We start from the raw sequence: 6,809 nt of genomic DNA, 5'->3' as shown, positions 1-6,809 counted from the left end.
AATCTCAGAGTTAATTTATCACACAATTATTGATTGAATCACATGCAAACCCAGATCGGTCCTGGCTCACAAATCTCCTCCTGGGAGCTTGTCAGATGCAGAATCTCAGGGCCCCCCCCCCTCCCTCACCTGTTGAATCAGAATCTGCATTTTATGAATTTGGTAAAGTTGCAGGATACAAAATTAATGCACAAAAATCTCTTGCATTCCTATACACTAATGATGAAAAATCTGAAAGAGAAATTAAGGAAACACTCCCATTTACCACTGCAACAAAAAGAATAAAATACCTAGGAATAATCCTACCTAGGAAGATAAAAGACCTGTATGCAGAAAACTATGACACTAATGAAAGAAATTAAAGACAAAACAAACAGGTGGAGAGATATACCATGTTCTTGGATTGGAAGAATCAATATTGTGAAAATGATTATGCCCCCCAAAGCGATCTACAGATTCCATGCAATCCCTATCAAATTACCAATGGCATTTTTACAGAACTAGAACAAAAAATCTTAAAATTTGTATGGAGACACAAAAGACCCTGAATAGCCAAAGCAGTCTTGAGGGAAAAAAACAGATCTGGAGGAATCAGACTCCCTGACTTCAGACTATACTACAAAGCTACAGTAATCAAGACAATATGGTACTGGCATAAAAACAGAAATATAGATAAATGGAACAGGATAGAAAGCCCAGAGATAAACCCATGCACCTATGGTCAACTATGACAAAGGAGGCAAGGATATACAATGGAGAAAAGACAGTCTCTTCAATAAGTGGTGCTGGGAAAACTGGACAGCTACATGTAAAAGAATGAAATTAGAACACTCCCTAACACCATACACAAAAATAAACTCAAAATGGATTAGAGACCTAAATGTAAGACTGGACACTATAAAACTCTTAGAGGAAAACATAGGAAGAACACTCTTTGACATAAATCACAGCAAGATCTTTTTTGATCCACCTCCTAGAGTAATGGAAATAAAAACAAAAATAAACAAATGGGACCTAATGAAACTCAAAAGCTTTTGCAAAGCAAAGGAAACTACAAACAAGACGAAAAGACAACCCTCAGAATGGGAGAAAATATTTGCAAACGAATCAAAGGACAAAGGATTAATCTCCAAAATATATAAACAGCTCATGCAGCTCAATATTAAAAAAACAAACAACCCAATCAAAAAATGGGCAGAAGACTTAAATAGACATTTCTCCAAAGAAGACATACAAATGGCTAAGAAGCACATGAAAAGCTGCTCAACGTCACTAATTATTAGAGAAATGCAAATCAAAACTACAATGAGTATCACCTCATACCAGTTAGAATGGGCATCATCAGAAAATCTACAAACAACAAATGCTGGAGAGGGTGTGGAGAAAAGGGAACCCTCTTGCACTGTTGGTGGGAATGTAATTGATACAACCACTATGGAGAACAGTATGGAGGTTCCTTAAAAAACTAAAAATAGAATTACCATATGACCCAGCAATCCCACTACTGGGCATATACCCAGAGAAAACCATAATTCAAAAAGACACATGCACCGCAATGTTTACTGCAGCACTATTTACAATAGCCAGATCATGGAAGCAACCTAAATGCCCACCAACAGACAAATGGATAAAGAAGATGTGGTATATATATACAATGGAATATTATTCAGCCATAAAAAGGAACGAAATTAGGTCATTTGTAGAGATGTGGATGGACCTAGAGGCTGTCATACAGAGTGAGGTAAGTCAGAAAGAGAAAAACAATATCGTATATTAACGCATATATGTGGAACCTAGAAAAATGGTACAGATGAACCGGTTTTCAGGGCAGAAATAAAGAGACAGATGTAGAGAACAAATGTATAGACACCAAGGGGGGAAAGTGGTGGGGGTGGTGCTGGGATGAATTGGACGATTGGGATTGACATGTATACACTGATGTTTATAAAATGGATGACTAATAAAAACCTGCTATGTAAAAAAATAAAATTTAAAAATTAAAAAAAAGGAAGAAGTAAACTATCCTTATTTACATGACATGATTCTTTACATAGAAAAGCTTATGTAAATCCAAAAAATAATTCCTAAGACTAATAAGTGAATTCAGCAAGGTCACAGAATATAAGATTAACATAAAAACCCAAATATACTAACAATGATCATGTAGAAGCTGAAATTAAAACAACACAATTTACAATTGCTCAAAAAAATTGTATATAAATTTAATAAAACAGGAATGGGACTAATATGATGAAAATCCCGATGAAAGAAATCAAAGATCTAAATAAGTAAGAGATGTACCATTCTCATGGGCTGAAAGACTCAACAAGGATGTCAATTCTTCCAAATTAATACAGTTCCTATCAAAATTCCAGCAAGACTTTTTCTTTGGTAGATAAGTTTATTCTAAACTTCACAGGGAAAGGCAAAGGAACTAGAAGAGCTAAAAGAATCTTGAAGTTCTTTTTCCTGTTATTTTTCTGACTCTATTAAGGAAATTTTATGTCTTGAATCTAGTAATTTAAAAAATTGGGGGCTTCCCTGGTGGCGCAGTGGTTGAGAGTCCGCCTGCCGATGCAGGGGACACGTGTCCGTGCCCCGGTCCGGGAAGATCCCACATGCCGTGGGGCGGCTGGGCCCGTGAGCCATGGCTGCTAAGCCTGCGCGTCCGGAGCCTGTGCTCCGCAACGGGAGAGGCCACGACAGTGAGAGGCCCGCGTACCGAAAAAAAAAAAAAATTGGAATGTGAAAAAAAAAAAAGAATCTGCATCTTAACAAGATTCCCAGGTGATTAGTGTGCCCGTTAATGTTTGGAATTAGATTACATAGAGATTTTGGAAGCTACCTGAGGTGTCCCTCCTCTGCCTCCCCCCCCCAATTTTTTCTCCTTAATCTGAAATAACCAAATCTTAACAAGATTCCCAGGTGATTAGTGTGCCCGTTAATGTTTGGAATTAGATTACATAGAGATTTTGGAAGCTACCTGAGGTGTCCCTCCTCTGCCTCCCCCCCCCAATTTTTTCTCCTTAATCTGTTAAAATAACCAAAAAAAAAAAAAAATCTGTTTAGTCGCTATCACTCACCAATACTTCACAAACACGGTCTCATTTAACCCTCATAACAACTCCACAGTGTCAATACTATCAGCCTCACAGGTAAGGAAATTGAGTCTTGGGGAGAACAGAGTGCTAATGTAGGAACCGGAAAAGATAATTCCTCTCAGGTGAAATTAAGGTTCAAAATGGTATAAAATATTGCTTCTTTTGATTTTCCTTTTAACTAATGTTTAATAATAAAAAAGCTGAAAATTGTAGCTATTTGTTGAGTACTCATAATTTACTAAGCACTACACTAAGTGCCTTACCTTATCTAAATATGTAAAACTATTATATAAATGGAATTTATTCTCTCTGACAAGTAGACAAATATCATGGAAGCATTTGACTTGTTTATCACAAACTAATGGGTTAAAAGAAGGAATGATAACTGTTGATTAACTGTTATCAGCAAGACCATCTGACCATCAGCCAACGACTCAAGTCAGGTGTGGGGTTCCCTCCAAGAGACATTTGGAACCGTACAGCGGCCCTTTAAGGTTGTCACAATACATGGGAGGTACAACAGGCATTTAGTGTCTTGGGATGAGGGATGCTAAATGCTCTGTCAAGTATGGATTCCAGCACAACCAAATATCATCCCTCCCCAAATGCCATTGGTACTCTCCTTGAGGAATGGAGACCTTTACCACAGTTTTTGTGTTTATAAAACAAGACTCAACCTCGGGGAGAACTGTAATAATTATTTCCGTTCCCAAAGACTTAACACGTTTCGCTACCAAATCATTGTGATAAACCCATTAGGACACAGATATACTGAGAACCCGGGGTCTGTGAGGCCATCAGAAATGATTTAATGGTCAGAGGGACCACTTGGATAAATCTCTTCTCCACCTACCTAGACTTCCACCGCCTCTCTCAGACTGGAAACCTCCGCTTCCTCACCACCCTGGCTGGTGTTGGAGAATAAGGTACAGCCGGGCCCCACCCATTCCTGGGCACGACCAGTTTGAGCGTGAGCCTCGGATCCCACTGAGGCAGGTTTTCCTAGCGGGTGGGGCTACGTGCTTGAGCTCACCCTTCCTGCTTCACTTCCTACTGTAGGAGTTCCTGCCCGAGCCCCAGGCTAAAAGGCGAAGGTCAGGAGCCGGCCAGGGGCAGCTGAAAGTGATGGATCTCGTGCTGTTTTGCAGGTTGCTCTGGCACCTGGAATGCAGGCGTTTCCAACTGGCCTTTCCTGGCGCCGCAGTAGTTCCATCTACCCTTGGATTTGCAGGTGAAACGGGCAGCTATGTATGGGGAAAGCGATCGGAAGCTGCACTCTACCATTCTCCAGACCTGCTTTTAAGAGAATTTATGTTAACGGCTTGCTTAGCTATTAAAAAAGAGCCACTGTCTTTTCTTCTGTGTTCCTTCCCACTGCGCATGCTCGTCAGTGAGCCTGGGAAAGGAGCTGGGGGGAGGTGGAGGAGGGCTGCACAGAGGGGCAGCTGAACCTTGAGCACGTTCAGTCGTAGTAGTAGCTACCATGTCTATGAAGTACCTACACTGTTCTCAGTACTTTTATTTACATTATTTTCTTTCCTCAAAACAACTCTGATAGGTCTTGTTCCTGATGTGGAAAGAGAAACTTTGAGACATTAGTAACTTGTCCAGGGCTACTTAATTATTAGATACAAGAGTTGGAATTCAAATAGTTTTCTGTAGTCCAAAGACATTAAACATTTTATTTTTATTTTTATTTTTATTTTTTTTTTTGCGGTACGCGGACCTCTCCCGTTGTGGAGCACAGGCTCCGGACGCGCAGGCTCAGCGGCCATGGCTCACGGGCCCAGCCGCTCCGCGACATGTGGGATCCTCCCAGACCGGGGCACGAACCCGTGTCCCCTGAATCTGCAGGTGGACTCTCAACCACTGCGCCACCAGGGAAACCCTAAAGACATTAAACATTTTAAAATTAAAAGACAAAGCTGGGCTTCTCTGGTGGTGCAGTGGTTAAGAATCGCCTGCCAATGTAGGGGACACGGGTTTGAGCCCTGGTCCAGGAAGATCCCACATGCCCCGGAGCAACTAAACCCGTGCGCCACAACTACTGAGCCTGTGCGCAAGAGACCGCAAGCCACAACTACTGAGCCCGGGTGCCACAACTACTGAACCTGCAATCTAGAGCCCGTGCTCCACAACAAGAGAAGCTGTGGCAATGAAAAGCCTGTGCACCACAACCAAGAGTAGCCCCCGCTTTCCCGCAACTAGAGAAAAGCCTGCTTGCAACTAGAGACAAGCCTGCTTGCAGCACCCAACGCAGCCAAAAGTAAAATAAGTAATAAAGAAATAAAATTTAAAAATACAAAGACAAAGCAATTTCTTCCATGATGCAGATTTATCAACAAAGCACCTTTTTTTTGAGTTTATGAGTAGATCCTGTTGACTGAAATAAGAACACATGATGCAAAAGTTGTGAATTAAGTTTTATTCAGGGACCTTACTGAGGACTATAGCTCTCAGGACACAGGCTCTCAAGTAAGCTCTGAGGAACTTCTCTGAAGAGGTGAGGGAGGAGCCAGGTTACAGATGAATTTTTTTGCTGGGAAAAACATATAGTCAAGCATAAAAAGATTACTGCTAATCCCAAAGAACAGACATCTCAAATTAATGATTTTAGTGTTTTTCTAAGTATGGGAAGATGCAAGAATCTGGGGTCATTGAAATTTTTCCTTAGATAAGTATCTTATCTAGGGACTGGTATATTCAAAGCACAGAATGCTTTCTGTTTTTCTCCATCCTGAATTCCCCTCAGGATGCACTGTCAGTGGCTGACTGCAGTGACTAATGGCTTGATCCCTGTAGAACTGGAATGGCAAGCAACATTTTTTTCTTTACAATCCAAAGCTGTATTTTGAGAAAAAAATACATGGTTTCTGGTAGCTTCTCTAGGAATGTAGGCTGCTCTGTCTCTGGCAAGAATGTGGATCAGGTTCCTAAATTTTCCCAACACTTTCAACTGTGCCATCTGCATGTCTGGGATCTAAAGCATATGTATTTTCCTCCATTCAACAACACAGAAGACTGGCATTTTAGTTATTTGTCACTACGAATTGATTGCAATCCAGCCCTTGCCAGAATTTGCTTGTGACGTCTGATAAGAGAAAGAGAAAGGAAGAATATGAAAAAAGATTTGTGGGAATTGTGTTTATCTGTTCTTCCAGGGTCTCCAAGTTATTGGACTGTATTAGGTAACCAGAGGATAATGTTCTTGAATCTGCGTGTGTGTGTGTGTGTGTGTGTGTGTGTGTGTTTGTGTGAGTGTGTGTGTGTAATCACAGTTCCTTTAAAAATATCTTTATAGGAGTAACAAAACAATGCTGTTAGGCTAATCTGTCATTTTACTAATTTCTAGGGCTGCTTTAATTGCTCTTGCAGAAATGACAGGTGTCCCTTTCTTTTCTCACTGTTTAGGGTCTGTTTCACAAAATTGGTTGTTTGAGGGGGGAAGACTTTTTTTTTTGGCCTCTCCCCATGGCTTGTGAGATCTTAATTCCCCAACCAGGGATCGAACCTGTACCCTCGGCAGTGAAAGCACGGAGTCCTGACCACTGGACCACTGGGGAAGTCCCAATGGAGGAAAACTTCCTTTTCAGATACAGAAGGCTGGTTCTTCAGTCAAGGTATACAAATGTCTGGGCTTTTACAGTATATGAATAATTATCCATTATATTATTCAGTGTATTTATATAAGGATCCCTTTGAGACATT

The sequence above is a fragment of the Lipotes vexillifer genome, unplaced genomic scaffold (genome assembly GCF_000442215.2).
Source record: "Lipotes vexillifer unplaced genomic scaffold, Lipotes_vexillifer_v1.1 scaffold702, whole genome shotgun sequence".
NCBI lineage: Eukaryota > Metazoa > Chordata > Mammalia > Artiodactyla > Lipotidae > Lipotes > Lipotes vexillifer.
This window is presented reverse-complemented; position numbering follows the sequence as displayed.